The 19100-nt window shown below is 42.2% G+C and overlaps 1 protein-coding gene across 2 annotated transcripts in view; it reads left to right on the top strand.

Moving 5' to 3' along the window:
* VDR (vitamin D receptor) overlaps positions 1-19100 on the top strand; it is a 105909-nt gene that overhangs the window by 55069 nt on the left and 31740 nt on the right. The window lies entirely within an intron of this gene.

Here is a 19100-nt window from a genome sequence, read left to right as displayed (position 1 = left end):
TACTAGCTATACTGGGCACTATACTGGGGCAAGTTACTAGCTATACTGGGCATTATACTAGCTATACTGGGCATTATACTAGCTATACTGGGCATTATACTAGCTATACTGGGCACTATACTAGCTATACTGGGCACTATACTAGCTATACTGGGCAGTATACTAGCTATACTGGGGCACTACCTACCCATACTGGGCACTTCACTAGCTATACTGGGCACTTTACTAGCTATACTGGGGCACTTTACTAGCTATACTGGGGCACCACCTGCCCACACTGGGCACTATACTAGCTATACCGGGACACACTGGGGGGATCACACGGACAGCATTTCCTACCCCCGGCTTATATGAGGGTCAATCATTTTTCCTGGCTTTCCAGGTAAAAATTGGGGGGTCGGCTTATATGCGGGTCGGCTTGCTTGCGAGTATATACGGTGTGTGTGTATATATATATATATATATATATATATATATATATATATATATATATATATATATATATATATATACATACACAGTGGGTTGCAAAAGTATTCAGCCCCCTTTTCCACATTTTGTCACATTACTGCCACAAACATGCATCCGTTTTATTGGAATTCCACGTGAAAGACCAATACAAAGTGGTGTACATGTGATAAGTGGAACGAAAATCATACATCATTCCAAACATTTTTTACAAATAACTGCAAAGTGGGGTGTGCGTAATTATTCGGCCCCCTGAGTCAATACTTTGCAGAACCACCTTTTGCAGCAGTTACAGCTGCCAGTCTTTTAGGGTATGTCTCTACCAGCTTTGCACATCTAGAGACTGAAATCCTTGCCCATTCTTCTTTGCAAAACAGCTCCAGCTCAGTCAGATTAGATGGACAGCGTTTGTGAACAGCAGTTTTCAGATCTTGCCACAGATTCTCGAATGGATTTAGATCTGGACTTTGACTAGGCCATTCTAACACATAGATATGTTTTGTTTTAAACCATTCCGTTGTTGCCCTGGCTTTATGTTTAGGATCATTGTCCTGCTGGAAGGTGAACCTCCGTCCCAGTCTCAAGTCTTTTGCAGTCTCCAAGAGGTCTTCTTCCAAGTTTGCCCTGTATTTGGCTCCATCCATCTTCCCATCAACTCTGACCAGCTTCCCTGTCCCTGCTGAAGCGATGCACCCTCAGAGCATGATGCTGCCACCACCATATTTGCCAGTGAGAATGGTGTGTTCAGAGTGATGTGCAGTGTTAGTTTTCTGCCACACATAGCGTTTTGCATTTTGGCCAAAAAGTTCCATTTTGGTCTCATCTGGCCAGAGCACCTTCTTCCACATGGTTGCTGTGTCCCCCACATGGCTTGTGGCAAACTGCAAATGGGACTTCTTATGCTTTCTGTTAACAATGCCTTTCTTCTTGCCACTCTTCCATAAAGGCCAACTTTGTACAGTGCATGACTAATAGTTGTCCTATGGACAGAGTCTCCCACCTGAGCAGTAGATCTCTGCAGCTCGTCCAGAGTCACCATGGGCCTCTTGACTGCATTTCTGATCAGCGCTGTCCTTGTTCGGCCTGTGAGTTTAGGTGGACGGCCTTGTCTTGGTAGGTTTAAAGTTGTGCCATATTCCTTCCATTTCTGAATGATCGCTTGAACAGTGCTCCGTGGGATGTTCAAGGCTTTGGAAATCTTTTTATAGCCTAAGCCTGCTTTAAATTTCTCAATAACTTGATCCCTGACCTGTCTTGGACCTGTCTTGTGTGTTCTTTGGACTTCACGGTGTTGTTGCTCCCGATATTCTCGTAGCCAACCTCTGAGGCCATCACAGAGCAGCTGTATTTGTACTGACATTAGATTACACACAGTTGCACTCTATTTAGTCATTAGCACTCATCAGGCAATGTCTATAGGCAACTGACTGCACTCAGATCAAAGGGGGCCGAATAATTAGGCACACACCACTTTGCAGTTATTTATTTGTAAAAAATGTTTGGAATCATGTATGATTTTCATTCCACTTCTCATGTGTACACCACTTTGTGTTGGTCTTTCATGTGGAATTCCAATAAAATTGATTCATGTTTGTGGCAGTAATATGACAAAATGTGGAAAACTTCAAGGGGGCCGAATACTTTTGCAACCCACTGTGTTTGTGTATGTGTGTATATATATATATATATGTGTGTATATATATATATATATATATATATATATATATATGTGTATATATATATATTATATATATATATATATATATATATATATATATATATATATATATATATATACACGTGTTTAGATCTCTGCAATGAAGCCTTATAAAGTGTAGTAACTTTATATGCATGTGTACTGTGTCTCTTGTCACCCTGACTAGAGGTTTGGAGAAGACCTTCCAGAAGAATAATAATTATAGGGTTACATTAAAGATAACTTAATCATAGGGTAATGGTTTATTAAATGTGTCATTCAGTGGCTATGAGGGGCCATTCAGGGTGAAGATATCATTCATATATAATTAGAGTCGCTAGTGAGGAGACAGCCTTGTCATAATTCCCTTACATGTATGCTTACCCACCCTAGATTTAAAGTGTGTGCTCGTAGTAAGACCTCATAGCATTACATTTGTGGATCTTCTTCCTTTAGGAGCCACACATCATGAAAACAAGCATTCAGGCTACGCCAAGGTCATTGGGTTCTTGTGTTAACCTATTTTTGTCTTACCAAGTCAACAATAGGCCTCAATTCACTAAGGTTAACTCCTGTCTTTAATAACTCTTCTGAGCTGTTTTACAGTTATCACAATTATATCACCATGGGGATAACTGTAAAACAGCTCAAAAGAGTTATTAAATACAGGAGTTATGCTTAGTGAATTGAGGCCATTATATGTATATATATTTTTTTCATGAATATTATGAATTGACATTTGAAGATAATGCATTATATAAAAGTTAGACTCAAAGAAAAAGCTCAAAACCTAAAAACCCATATGCAGAGATGTTAATGTAACTTTTAATTGATCTTGATACTACCAGTATATAATAAATAAGTGATTAGTGACTTATTACATCTACTCAAAGGGCCCTTTCACACCTTGAAATATTTGGTTGCGCATTAACCCAAGCAATTTTTCTCAATGCATTCGTGCACGTTTTTTGGTGCACTGTGTGCATGTGTGTTTGTGTGCTTGCATTTCTGCCCACTATCAAAACATTTTTTATTTTTTTTTACATTTGTGGCATACTACACTAAAAAACAAAAACAAAAAGATATGATGCATCAGTGCACAAAAACATTTGCAATAAAAATGTGTATAGTATGTAAGGGAGGCCATGTAGATCTATAGGCTAAATACTTTGTATCTACATGGCCTCAATAAAGAGCTGGACTTTCGTGCATTTTTTGCACATGAGTGCGCATTCATGATGTACTGTGTCTCTACTGATGGAATTCCTCATCTCCCTGACCACACATCAGGGAGATGAGGAATTCCATCAGTAGAGACACAGTACATCATGAATGACTCATGAATAATTCAGGTTTATGTTTTATGTATAATTTTTCTAGGTTCTATTTCAATTTATGTCTGAGAAATTAACTCACTGGCATGAATGACTGACACTGTGTGGGCGATGAAATTATCTAAAAGACAATGTGCCTTTAAATCCTATTAAGCAGAAATAGACAATATTGCCAACAGAGAAAATCTGGTTATTATGCTGGAACCTGCTTTGTATGTATGAAAAAGATTGCCCCTCAGTATATTAAAATAACTGCTTTGACTGACAGAAGCCATCTAGTGGAGGAAGGAGAGATGACACGAGACGTTGAAAACTGAATGAAGCTTCTTGAACTTTTATTTGCCGAAAGCAATGGGGAGGGGCTATGCCCAACAAAAAACAACCTCTGATTGGCCCATACCCTGACTAAATGCCTTGTGGGCGTGAAATGCATTGGTGGGCGGAGCTCCATGCACAGCACGCTGTTACAGCCTTGGAGCTGGAAAAGGCCGTTATCCTCGCAATCCGCCTGTCAGGCGGCCAGGGAATGTAACCACGCTGTGCCGCTCCATGCTTCTCTTGAAAGCCTCCCAGACACTGGTGGAGTGAATGCACCTTGATGATAACACAGATATAGATAATACAGATCGCTGCATAACTGCAAGTATCAAGCAGCCGCTGGGCTGCAGGTGGTAAAGAAGAATATTTGATGACATTCATTACCAATGTGCAATTTGCATAATTTATCAGATCATTAATACGGCTGTGTTACCATCCAAACAAGATAAGTTGGGCTTTAAGTGGGATAAGTCGGTTAGCCTAGCAGCCACAATCTGTTTGTGAATGGACTATCGGCAGCTTCTGCTGCAGATATTTCTTTGTATAGTATGTAAGGGCCCTTTGAGTGACTTCACCCAAAACCGATTTTGGTTTGTTAGGTCCTTATGAAGAAAATTGACTGACATAGCTTATGTCACTAAGGAACTCAGCAGATGGGAACATTATATATGAATTATCAGCTGTTCTTCACAGTTGTTCCCATAAGGGAGGGGGAGGTCAGTTTCTGTCTAGGATGTTTAGTTAATTTTAGGCCGCTGTACGCTTGCAAGAAAGATTGGAAGCTGTCCAAAGAGACTTCTGCACAATGACATTGTACAGGTTTAGTGTATGGCAGGAGTTGGTTAGTCTGCCTAGGTGCAGCAATCAGGCGTGATGTTAAGCTGGGCAGCTCTGTATCCACTGTAGTACAAAGATCAGAAAAGAAAAAAAGTGCTCTCAGCTGTTGTGTAAATATGGCATAGGGCGCTATCCAGGACAGGTCTCACCTCTTTAAGATGTGGCTGTGCTTGAATAACAGCCTGTAGTAGCATTTGTCACGCTTGGTAGCCAGCGAGCAGACTCTCAGGCTTCAGCCGTGGAGGTGGACGTGTTTCCCTCTGGCAGTGGCGGTGATGGTATCCCCAGCGTGTATTCCAGGCTCGCAGGGAGGCCCCAATGGGGAGCAGTACGCTCTACTCAGTGGTCGCTAGCACACAGACAACGTTTTACCGAGGTCCTCCCTCCGTTTCATCAGGTCTTACAGAGCATTCACAGGAAGTGACATTTGCAGGATAAGTGGATTTACAGGATAAAAGTATTTTTGATCTGTGAATAAAAGCTATTTACCTACGATTCTGCGCTGTCCTTAGCATATGCTGTATGTTGCCAGAAACCTAGCGGCAGTGCAGCGCTCTCATTCAGCAGCTAACACTCCCATTATCGTTTTACAGCATCCACACTCTGTGTGCTAGCGACCACTGAGTAGAGCCTACTGCTCCCCATTTGGGCCTCCCTGCAAGCCTGATGTACACATTGGGGATACCTTTACCGCCGCTGCCAGAGTGAAGCACGTTTTTTTCTTATCATTGTGCAGTTTTATGACAATCCATAACTGATACCAAATTTGTTATCTTTGGAATGATATGTAATATATGATATGTATGGCTTCAGGTATAGTTGTGTGTACAGGTATTTAGGCATTTTAACCACTTTGTCCTCCTTGACGTATAAAAACATCGAGGACAGGCGCGCTCCCGCGGCCGATCGCGCGCGTGCACGCGCACTCCCGGCCGCGGATTCGGTAGCCACGGAATCAATGTATCGGGCTATGGAGCCCGATCACTGATTCCTCTCCCCCGCTGAAAAAGCGACAGCTTCTCTAGGAAGCTTCGCTCTTTCTGAAGCTGTGTCCCTCTAAGCGTACATTGTACGCTTAGAGTGACGTCATGTAAACAAACTCGAGATTGCCATCTTGTGGCCAAAAAGTAAAACTACAAGTAAATGCCAAAAAACATTACAATACACCAATATTTCCACAAATAAAACACTTTTATATCCCACCCTCCCAAAAATGCCCACATAAAATGTTTAATAAAAAAAAAAAAAACATTACTATAAAAAAAACCAACACATAAATATTTACCTAAGGGTCTAAACTTTTTAAATATCTATGTAAAGATGAAATATTTCTCTTTATTTTTTTTTTTTTTATAAGCTTGTAATTAGTGATGTATGCAAAATGGAAAAAATGCTCTTTTATTTCCAAATAAAATATTGTCGCGATACATTGTGATAGGGACATAATTTAAATGGTGAAATAACCGTGACAAATGGGCAATAACAATACGTGGGTTTTAATTATGGAGGCATGTATTATTTTAAAACTATAATGGCCGAAAACTGACAAATAATGAATTTTTTCATTTTTTTTCTTATTCTTCCTGTTAAAATGCATTTACAGTAAAGTGGCTCTTAGCAAAATGTACCCCCCAAAGAAAGCCTAATTGGTGGCGGAAAAAAACAAGATATAGATCAGTTCATTGTGATAAGTAGTGATAAAGTTATAGGCTAATGAATGGGAGGTGAACATTGCTCGGATGCATAAGCTGAAAACGACTGAGATGTTAAGTGGTTAAGGGGCACTACAGCGAAAAACTGTAAAATTTTAAATATGTTGAAACATATACAAATAAGAAGTACATCATTTCCAGAGTAAAATTAGCCATAAATTATTTTTCTCCTATGTTGCTGTCACTTACAGTAGGTAGTAGAAATCTGACAGAAGTGACAGGTTTTGGACTAGTCTATCTCTTCATAGGGGATACTCAGCAAGGCTTTTATTCTCTATAAAGATATTCCCTGAAAAGGATTTAAACAATGATGCTGGCCAGCCTCCCTGCTCGCTACACCGTTTTTTGGCAGTTGGACAGAGCAACTGCCATTCACTAAGTGCTTTTGAAAATAAATAAATCTCTGAGAATCCCCTATGAAGAGATGGACTAGCCCAAAACCTGTCACTTCTGTCAGATTTCTACTACCTACTGTAAGTGACAGCAACATAGGAGAAAAGTAATTTATGGCTCATTTTACTCTGGAAATGATGTACTTCTTATTTGTATATGTTTCAACATATTTAAAATTTTGCAGTTTTTCGCTGCAATGCCCCTAAGGTTATATATCCTTTCAGAATGTTAGCTTCAGTTTTGGGTTCTCTTGGGCTATAAAAGGCATTAAAATACATAAAGCGGAACTGAAGGTTGTGCTAAAACAAAGTCTTTAACTTACCCGGGGCTTCTGCCAGCCCTGTGCAGCATTCTTGTCCCGCGCTGGTCCTCCACGACCCTCTGTTCTCCCGCCACCAGCTACTTTCGTTACCGTCGACTTGTATGTCGACAGCAACTGCGCCTGCGTGCCCCGAGTATGGGTATCTTTTTCCACGCTCCAGCCCGCAATAGCATCCTGCACCATTAGCACTTTAATCGCCCCTATGCAATTAACTTTTTTTTTAATTTTCATCTTTTCTTTAAAACAACTTTTAAGCATTTTACAGTTCAAAAGTTACCCAAAACCTGGCGAAAAAGTACTATCAAAATAATTTTGAGTATTTTCTTGGTTGCATTTATATTAAGGTGTGAAACTATCACCTAGGAGAAAATTTAGGAGAAAAAGTGAATTGCATATGGGCCAATGTTTGAATTAAGAAATAACATAGATATTTCATACTTCCACTTACATTGTGTCCTTATTTTTCTGAAGAGCATTAAGTATCTCATAGCAATACTTTATAATCGCCACAATTATGGCTTTCATTGCCTCAGAAAAAAACTATGGAGGCCTCAGCTCCTTCTCTGCAGTGAGGCTAGATTCACAGTGGGACGTTGCGTTTTGATGCCACGTTAAAGTCGCACCGCAAGCTTACAACGCAACGCGCCCAAAAAGTGGCAACGCAGCGTTACCGTCGCATACAGCAGATACAGTAAAAAATACAGGCAATGAAAAGTATGCTTCCAAGTCATTACTGAGCATGTGCAAACAATCCAACGCAGCTAATAACGTGTATAACGCACTGCATGCAGTACTTTTACTTAACGTGCAGCGTTAGACACCAACGCAACGTGTGCACTGTGAACAGGGCATTGATTTTTCATTGCAGTGAGTTATTCTGCGTTAAATGCTGTTTTAACGTGCGACTTTAACGTCCCACTGTGAACTTAGCCTGAAAGTTTTTGTAGCCCATGTCTCATCCACTATCAGGTGTTTTACAACAGGCGCTCCACTGCCATACGCTAAATATTCCCACCCCCACCACTACTGTTTCCAAGCCAGACATAATAAAATGAAGTTATAAATGTTCTTTTCTTTTGTTTCTGAGACTAAATAACAGATAAATATTTTAATTAAATTCAACTCTAGCCAAAATTATGAAAAAAAAGTTTTTCAGTCAATAGTTCCAAGCCATTTCTACAGCAAATCAATTGTAGCTAATTACACGGCTGTGCTTGTATATTTCCAATTTATTTCCAGTTGATAATGGAAACACAAGAAGTAAAATATAATTATGTTAATCTGTTTCCAATATGGTGAACAAGTTTGGAAAACAAAAAAATATCCAATTGGACAAAGAAAAGCAATGAGACAAGAAAGGGACCCAATGCTGCAAATTGGTTCTTATTTTTTTATTTTATTTATAAAGCGCCAACATATTACACAGCACAGGACATTAGTTTAGGTTACAAACAATATTTAGGGGTGACATACAGCAATAAGACAATACAGGATCTTCTCAAAAAATTAGCATATTGTGATAAAGTTCATTATTTTCTGTAATGTACTGATAAACATTAGACTTTTATATATTTTAGATTCGAATACACACAACTGAAGTAGTTCAAGCCTTTTATTGTTTTAATATTGATGATTTTGGCATTCAGCTCATGAAAACCCAAATTTCCTATCTCAAAAAATTAGCATATTTCATCCGACCAATAAAAGAAAAGTGTTTTTAAAACAAAAAAAGTCAACCTTCAAATAATTATGTTCAGTTATGCACTTAATACTTGGTCGGGAATCCTTTTGCAGAGATGACTGCTTTAATGCGGCGTGGCATGGAGGCAATCAGCCTGTGGCACTGCTCAGGTGTAGTGTTGGGCGAACACCTGGATGTTCGGGTTCGCCGAACATGGCCGCGATGTTCGGGTGTTCGCGCCGAACTCCGAACATAATGGAAGTCAATGGGGACCCGAACTTTCGTGCTTTGTAAAGCCTCCTTACATGCTACATACCCCAAATTTACAGGGTATGTGCACCTTGGGAGTGGGTACAAGAGGAAAAAAAAATAGCAAAAAGAGCTTATAGTTTTTGAGAAAATCGATTTTAAAGTTTCAAAGGGAAAACTGTCTTTTAAATGCGGGAAATGTCTGTTTTCTTTGCACAGGTAGCATGCATTTTGCCGCCATGCAGTCATAAATGTAATAAAGATAAGAGGTTCCATAAACAGGGACCGGCAACGCCGGAGGAAAAATGTTTTAGCCATTTATTTAGGAAAGGGTTCTTTACAGTAAGAGTGATTAAGATGTGGAATGCATTGCCACAGGAAGTCGTTATGGCAAACTCTATACCTGCATTTAAAGGGGGCTTAGATGCTTTCCTTGCGTTGAAAGACATCCATGGCTACAATTACTAGGTAATGCCTAATGATGTTGATCCAGGGATTTTATCTGATTGCCATCTGGAGTCGGGAAGGAATTTTTCCCTTTAGGGGCTAATTGGACCATGCCTTGTAAGGGTTTTTTCGCCTTCCTCTGGATCAACAGGGATATGTGAGGGAGCAGGCTGGTGTTGTACTTTATACTGGTTGAACTCGATGGACGTATGTCTTTTTTCAACCAAAATAACTATGTAACTATGTAACGCTAACCCAGCAGCAGCACACGTGATGGAACAGGAGGAGGCGCAGGAGGAGAAGGCCACGCTTTCAGACACAACAACCCAGGCCTTGCATGAGGACAAGAAGCGTGCGGATAGCATGCATTTTGCCACCATGCAGTCATAAATGTAATAAAGATAAGAGGTTCCATAAACTGGGACCGGCAACGCTAACCCAGCCAGCAGCAGCACACGTGATGGAACAGGAGGCGGCGCAGGAGGAGAAGGCCACGCTTTCAGACACAACAACCCAGGCCTTGCATGAGGACAAGAAGCGTGCGGATAGCATGCATTTTGCCGCCATGCAGTCATAAATGTAATAAAGATAAGAGGTGGCACAGAGTGGCAGTAAACACAATGCTATACAGTGGTGGCTGAGCGGTGTACTACTGTTCCCAGCAGCGACACAGAGCACAATGCTATACAGTGGTGAGTGAGCGGTGTACTACTGTTCCCAGCAGAGACACAGAGTGGCAGTAAACACAATGCTATACAGTGGTGGCTGAGCGGTGTACTACTGTTCCCAGCAGCGACACAGAGCACAATGCTATACAGTGGTGGGTGAGTGGTGTACTACTGTTCCCAGCAGCGACACAGAGCACAATGCTATACAGTGGTGGGTGAGCGGTGTACTACTATTCCCAGCAGAGACACAGAGTGGCAGTAAACACAATGCTATACAGTGGTGGCTGAGCGGTGTACTACTGTTCCCAGCAGCGACACAGAGCACAATGGTATACAGTGGTGGGTGAGTGGTGTACTACTGTTTCCAGCAGCGATACTGAGCACAATGCTATACAGTGGTGGGTGAGCGGTGTACTACTGTTCCCAGCAGAGACACAGAGCACAATGCTATACAGTGGTGGCTGAGCGGTGTACTACTGTTCCCAGCAGCGACACAGAGCACAATGGTATACAGTGGTGGGTGAGTGGTGTACTACTGTTCCCAGCAGCGATACAGAGCACAATGCTATACAGTGGTGGGTGAGCGGTGTACTACTGTTCCCAGCAGAGACACAGAGTGGCAGTAAACACAAAGCTATATAGTGTGGGTGAGCGGTGTACTACTGTTCCCAGCAGCGACACAGAGCACAATGCTATACAGTGGTGGGTAAGCGGTGTACTACTGTTCCCAGCAGAGACACAGAGTGGCAGTAAACACAATGCTATACAGTGGTGGCTGAGCGGTGTACTACTGTTCCCAGCAGCGACACAGAGCACAATGCTATACAGTGGTGGGTGGGTGTGCGGTGTACTACTGTTCCCAGCAGCGACACAGCACAATGCTATACAGTGGTGGGTGAGCGGTGTACTACTGTTCCCAGCAGAGACACAGAGTGGCAGTAAACACAATGCTATATAGTGTGGGTGAGCGGTGTACTACTATTCCCAGCAGCGACACAGAGCACAATGCTATACAGGGTGAGCGGTGTACTACTGTTCCCAGCAGACACACAGAGTGGCAGTAAACACAATGCTATATAGTGTGGGTGAGCGGTGTACTACTATTCCCAGCAGCGACACAATGACCGGGGGACCCTGGCTAGCCTGGCTGGAGAGAGAACTACCCTGCCTGCCTACCCAAAGCTAAACCCACAGACAAATGGCGGAGTAATGACGTGGATCGGGTATTTATTTACCCGAACCACGTGACCCGTTCGGCCAATCACAGCGCTAGCCGAACGTTCGGGTACCGTTCGGCCATGCGCTCTTAGTTCGGCCATATGGCCGAACAGTTTGGCCGAACACCATCAGGTGTTCGGCCGAACTCAAACATCACCCGAACAGGGTGATGTTCTGCAGAACCCGAACAGTGGCGAACACTGTTCGCCCAACACTGCTCAGGTGTTATGGAGGCCCAGGATGCTTCGATAGCGGCCTTAAGCTCGTCCAGAGTGTTGGGTCTTGCGTCTCTCAACTTTCTCTTCACAATATCCCACAGATTCTCTATGGGGTTCAGGTCAGGAGAGTTGGCAGGCCAATTGAGCACAGTAATGCCATGGTTAGTAAACCATTTACCAGTGGTTTTGGCACAGTGAACAGGTGCCAGGTCCTGCTGAAAAATGAAATCTTCATCTTCATAAAGCTTTTCAGCAGATGGAAGCATGAACCCACTTTTGAACCAGAAACAGCGGCAGAAGCGGCTGACCTGGGCTACAGAGAAGCAGCACTGGACTGTTGCTCAGTGGTCCAAAGTACTTTTTTTGGATGAAAGCAACTTTTACCTGTCATTCGGAAATCAAGGTGCCAGAGTCTGGAGGAAGACTGGGGAGAGGGAAATGCCAAAATGCCTGAAGTCCAGTGCAAGTACCCACAGTCAGTAATGGTCTGGGGTGCCATGTCAGCTGCTGGTGTTGGTCCACTGTGTTTTATCAAGGGCAGGGTCAATGCAGCTAGCTATCAGGAGATTTTGGAGCACTTCTTGCTTCCATCTGCTGAAAAGCTTTATGGAGGACTTCCGGTTCCGGCGCCTGGATGGAGGAAGGCTGACGGAAGAGCTCCGCGGATAGAGGCTCCCTCGGCTGAATCACAGCCCAACTTAAGTACCCCCGCTTGGCATACGAAGCCGTAGGAGACCACCCCGACCCTCTCCACGCCAAATACCCGCTTAATGAACCGCTATATTACGCGATCCGCAACGAAGCAGGTCCCAGCCGTGGAAGAAGCTCCTCCCAAGATGGCCGCCACCACCCTGTCACTGCAGGCCTCGCAGTCGCTCCCTTCACCCCATGCTGTAGAAACATGAGAGGACTCCAGAGGGGACCCGGAGCAGATAGAACAGGCCACAGCAGGTGAGAAACAACATGGGGACATAGACTATCAAAGGCTGGCAGTAGCGGTAGTCGAAAGACTTGCACCAGAGCTTCACATGATGATACAGGCAGCCATAGACCGCTCCCTGAAAGAGACTCAGCTTAAGCTCCAAGCCCATGACACCAGGCTGGATCAGGCTGAGACAAAGATCACAGCAATAGAAGATGATAGGGCAAGGGAGGCCAAAGAGAACAAACAGATGAAACTGGAGCATAAACGGATGAAGAATAAGCTCCAAGATTTAGAAAATCGCTCCAGGCGCAATAATCTCAGAGTAGTGGGACTCCCGGAAAACATGACGTCTCAAGCCCTGAAAGATTTTTGTGCATATGCACTACCTAAATTACTTGGCTTTAAAAAAGGCTTTAAAGTAGAAAGAGCCCACAAAGTAGGCCCCCCTCGCCCACCCTCAGACAAACACCCGCGCGTCTCGTGCTAGCAAGTTATCTAGATTTTGCGGATAAAAACGAGATGCTGAGAGCCTATAGAGAGCTTGATCGACCTTTGGAATACCAGGGGACCCAACTCAGAATCTTTAATTATTCGGCTGAAGTGTCAAAAAAGCGCCAAGCCTTTAACCCAGCCTGCACACTTTGCATACAAAAGCAATGGAAGTTTGCATTACAGTACCCGGCTATATTAAGAGTTACGGATGACTCAGATGAAACGCACGTGTTTCACACAGTCTCGGATGCCCTATCCTTTCTGCGTGCGGACAACACTCCTGCAGATTGAAATCTACAAATAGCCAGATGCTGTTCTCAGAATTGTTGGCAGAGGGCGCTCCTAACAGAAAAATAAAGCAAATGTTCTGACATAGGAATCAGAAATGTTACTGTTCAACTGAAAGTTCTATTTTTGATCATTTATTTTTTCAGTTTACGAGTCAACACAGGGACCCACAATTTGTGGGCTCTCGGTTGGAATTGAACACTTTATGCGGTCACCAGCTAAGATTCGCTTAGTTGAGGGAGACCTACTTCTGGAGTTATCATGAGGAGGAAGACATCCAGGGAAGAAGTGGAGTCAAGTAACTATAAGTTTTGTTGGTTCGGTTCTTTTTTTTTTTCTTTTTGTGTTCTTTTTATATTCTTGACTGCAGCAAAGGCAAAGTCATTACATCTGCCCAAGTTACCCAAGGGCAGACTAGCCCTGCTTGCGAAACAATTGCCAGTTAAAGGGAAGAATGGGAAGGGAAGGGGAATACTTAGGGAAGGGTTCTGTCATCTCGGGGCAAAGGTTAGGTTAATTAATAGGGTTTTAAGTAAATTGGAGGCTAGCTTGATCCATAGTCCACCACTCCCATGTCGATAAAAATAACATCTTGGAATGTCAAAGGCTTGCGTTCACCAGGAAAGAGATCAATAGTTTTGAGACACTTGAAAAAAATTAGAACTGACATAGCAATGCTACAGGAGTGTCATCTATCACAGGAAAATTTCAATTACATGCGAAAATCATGGGTGGGGCAGGTGTTTGGCTCCCCAGCCCAAGGACGCAAGTCTGGGGTCACTGATATTGCTCCACAAATCATTACAAGGGCAAGTAATTTCACATAAACAGGACGCTGAGGGACGTTGGATATGGATCAGGCTACAATTGGCAGGAGAAGATTTAGTACTATTTAATCTGTATGTGCCAAATGTTGAAGACAAACATTTTTATGATGAGCTAAGCAGAGAAATTCAGCTGTTGGGAAATGTTAAAGTAATACAAGGGGGTGACTTTAATGCAGTAATCCATACACAGGAAGATAGATCCAAAAGAACACCGGCTACTAGCCTGACAGTAAATAAGTCACACATTTTTAATGATTCTATACAAACTACAATGCTATGTGATAGTTGGAGGCTTCTGCATCCAGATGGCGAGGAATACACATTCCATTCTATCCCCCATGATATATGGTCACATCTGGATTATCTGTTAGTCACTCCTTCAGTGATGGCACAAGTGGTCCAGACTGAAATCTTGGATCTAGTCATCTCAGACCATGCCCCAATACAGCTGACTTTCTCTCCTCAGGTCCCCAGAGGGACAGATATTATTTGGCGCTTCCCCTCACACCTGTACGAAGATGAAGGATTTGCCCAACTGCTACTTCAATGGTGGTGGGAATATAAAGAAGACAATGCTCTACACACTAAAGATATATTTCTGTTCTGGGAAGCGGCCAAACCCACATTACGGGGCAAAATCATTAGTTATATATCAGGGAAAAGAAAGAAATCCCACGAAACTTATATGGCCTCTATGAGAAAAGTTAGAGTAGCACATACAGAGTTCCTAGGTAATCCCTCACCCGAAACAAGACTAAGTTGGCTAGCGACAAAAAAACAAGCAGACACTGATATGAGGATCAGGGAGAGGTACCTAAAGTCATATAGAGACTTATATTACTACAAGTTCGGAAATAAAATGGGAAGCCTTTTGTCCAGAATGTCTAGACCACCGCAAACTGCAACGGTTATTACTAGCTTACGTTCTAGTACGAACCAAATATGTAATGACCCTAAATCTATCAGTACTATCTTTAGTAAATTCTATGGGAAATTGTACAAACACCCAACTAACCAGGAGGGAGACGTTGCACTCCCATCATGGTTTGAGCGTTTGAATCTACCTTCTCTATCTGATGAGGATCTTGCATTTCTTAATTCACCTATCACGCAAGAAGAGGTTCTAGGGACAATAAAGTCACTATCTAACAAAAAAGCCCCGGGTCCCGACGGCCTCACTTCAGAATTTTATAAAATGTTAAAACAAGAATTAGCTCCATATCTAGCTACCCTATTTAATAAAATATTAAAGGAGGGTAAGTACCCCTCATCGGCAAACATGGCTTACATCAAATTAATCCCCAAACAGGGCAAGGACCCCCTTGACCCAGGGTCATATAGACCCATTTCATTGATTAATCAAGACCTTAAACTTTTATCTAAAATAACAGCTGATAGGCTGGCGGAATTACTTCCAAAATTAGTCAGCCCACACCAGGTAGGCTTTGTGAGACAAAGGTCGGCCATAGCAAATATACGTAAAGTCCTGATTACCCAAGATCACGTTAGAGCATATCCAAAATCGTGTAAGAATTATGCCTTACTCTTAATCGATGCTGAAAAGGCGTTCGATAATGTCGATTGGTGATGGATGAATAGGGTCTTAGATAAGATGAACATACAAGGAGAAATCAGGAATCTGATCAAAGCAATGCATACAAATCCAAAAGCACGTATATATACTCCTGGCTTCCTTTTCGGAAGAGATTGCACTAGAGAAAGGAACCAGACAGGGCTGCCCCTTGTCTCCTTTGCTTTTTAATCTAGCGCTAGAGCCTCTGACCCATATGTTAGAGGAAAAATTGCCAGGCATGGACATTGGAAACGCTATGGTGTCGCAAGCCATGTTCGCCGATGACATTCTTTTATTCCTAAAAAACCCAGAAACTCAGCTGGAAGAAGCACTAAACATAATTCAGCAAGTTGGCAGCTATAGTGGCTTTAAGGTAAATGTCTCCAAATGCGAATTGTTATATCTCTCCCCCCTGACACCTAAACATCAACTAGCCCATCTCCCGGTAAAAGTGAGCACGGTAGTCACTTATTTAGGCATAAAAATTCATAAAGACCCCAATATGCTATATAATTTGAACTATTCCCATCTGATAAAAGATCTTAAGAACCAGCTACTGCGGTGGGAGAACTTACCAATAAACCTAGCAGGTAGAGCCGCTCTGATTAAATCAGTTACATTTGGGAGACTACTGTATCCCTTACAAACCATCCCTCTGCTGATGAAACACTCAGATATACTAGATATAAATAGAGCAATAACGAGATTTTTATGGAAAAACAAAAAGGCAAGAATTGCTCTCGTTAAGTTAAAGTTACCAAGGGAATGGGGGGGGGGGGGGGGGGGACTGGCGATTCCTGATTTACGAAGGTATAACCTTGCTTGTTTAGCAAGACGTGTGAGAGATTGGATAAACAAAACCAATGTTTACTCAACCTATGACCTTGAGGCAGCATACTCAGAGCCATGGTCACTAGCAGGACTCTTACACACCCCACAAAGCAAAATGCCTCCGAAGCTTAAAAATAGCAGAGTTATCAAGGATACGGTGATTGCTTGGAGAGAGTTAACAAAAATATATCGGGTACCCCAACAGATCTCAAAATACATGCCATTTTGGGGGCTCCCTGGCTTCCCTGCCAGCATTATACATAGAGGATTTCTAAGTTGGAATGATAAAGGGCTCGAGCACTTGGGGCAGATTTGCGACCTGCGCAGGGGGAGATTCATGACCTTTTAGGAGGTTAGAGCCAAATTCGGGATTCCCAGAAGCCATTTTCTCTATTATAGTCAAATAAGATCATATATACGGAGCAAAATAAGGGATATATCATCAGTTGTAAACCTAAATTGTTTCGACAAATGTATCTCGCCACATACCCATCAATTATCATTATCGGAAATACACTCAAGGCTCCAGGGGATAAACCTAGAAACGAAAGCTAGAAATAATTTAATTAAGTGGCAAAAAGACATCTCAGCTGAAAACCTTGAGGAAAAAATAATAGAGGGTTACAGATTGGTACATAAAATTATCCCAGGGGAAATATGGAGAGAGTCACAACTCAAATTAATACACTGAGCGAAGTACGCATTTAACATAAAGTACCGCGCCCCCCTGCGCACTATTCTCCGAGATGCCCTGAGGGCCCTTTCACACCAGAGGGCTTTTTCGGCGTTTTAACGCCACGGCCGAAGTTGGCGTTTTCCTAGGTAAAATGAAAGTCCATAGACTTTCATTTTAACATTCACACTTAACGCCGCGCCCAGGCGCTTTTTCTGGGCCTACCGCTGCGTTTCTCATTACAATTAGTGCTCACTACAAAATGCAGATCTATTTCATTGTCTTTGGTTATGTCCGGCAATTATTAACTTTTGGCAAGATGTGTTGACATATATAGAATCTGTTTGTAAAATTCGGCTAGACTACTGCCCAATAGCGTGCCTTTTCAATTATATCATGCCACCAAACCCAGAAACTGATACACGTAACCATCAAATCCCAAGTAAATTCACACATCTGATACTGATTGCAGCATGCAAAGCCATATTTAACAAATGGATCTATCCCAGTAATCCAACACTATGGGATGTGAAAGAAGAACTATTCCATATTTTCAACCAAGATAGACTAAAAGCTACTGTACACAAGGACCGAAAGACAGCGAGCTTCTTTAAAAAATGGAAAACTTTCATATTGGCATCATACTCAGACTTGGAAATCAAAGATATCATGGAGCCTTTCACCTATACCAAGTGGTATCTGACAAATCATATCCAGGGAACTCTGGGTCGTCTAAACATATCAGTATCCAACTAGCCTACAGTACATAAGAAATTGCCCTAGAGATGACAGAAGGGGAGGGAGGCTGGGGTGGGAGAGGGAGGAAGCAGGAATGTACACAAAAGTTGTTATAACACATTACGAGCAAATGTATGTTTATTATGATGAGGCTTAATGCGCTTCGGGTCTTAGCAGTGTAACTGTTTGTTCACTATGTGACTTTTAATCCTGAATTATTGTTATGTGGGATAAAACCAATAAAATGTGTTTAAAAAAAAAGAAAAGCTTTATGGAGATGAAGATTTCATTTTTCAGCACGACCTGGCACCTGCTCACAGTGCCAAAACCCCTGGTAAATGGTTTACTGACCATGGCATTACTGCGCTCAATTGGCCTGCCAACTCCCCTGACCTGAACCCCATAGAGAATCTGTGGGATATTGTGAAGAGAAAGTTGAGAGACGCAAGACCCAACACTCTAGATGAGCTTAAGGCCGCTATCGAAGCATCCTGGGCCTTCATAACACCTGAGCAGTGCCACAGGCTGATTGCCTTCATGCCACGCCGCATTGAAGCAGTCATTTCTGCAAAAGGATTCCGACCAAGTATTGAGTGCATAACTGAACATAATTATTTGAAGGTTGACTTTTTTTTGTTTTAAAAACACTTTTCTTTTATTGGTAGGATGAAATATGTTAATTTTTTGAGATAGGAAATTTGAGTTTTCATGAGCTGTATGCCCAAATCATCAATATTAAAACAATAAAAGGCTTGAACTACTTCAGTTTTGTGTATTTGAATCTAAAATATATGAAAGTCTAATGTTTATCAGTACATTACAGAAAATAATGAACTGTATCACAATATGCTAATTTTTTGAGAAGATCCTGTACAGGAATAGTTGCAAACCAGATCATGCTGCACATGTTAACAGTGGCGTGGAATTTGATTTTAAACATTGCCTAGTTCATCCAATAGGGAAAAGTTTTCAGCATAATTTAAGCCTGATTTTTTTTTGGCTTATGATTTAATATGGATTTCTTCTTATCCTTGCTTATCCTTGTTTATTACTTCAGATGCTGTCCTCCTTAGTTATCCAGAGGCGCTTGACATAGTACCAGACCTGTTTTGTATATGGTCCATTTTATTGCCTGAGGAAGTGGGTCTCTCCCGTGAAACACGTTGTATTTTACTGGCGTATGTAAATAAAT

The sequence above is a fragment of the Hyperolius riggenbachi genome, chromosome 2, assembly GCF_040937935.1.
Source record: "Hyperolius riggenbachi isolate aHypRig1 chromosome 2, aHypRig1.pri, whole genome shotgun sequence".
In the NCBI taxonomy this organism is placed as follows: Eukaryota; Metazoa; Chordata; class Amphibia; order Anura; family Hyperoliidae; genus Hyperolius; species Hyperolius riggenbachi.
This window is presented reverse-complemented; position numbering and strand designations above follow the sequence as displayed.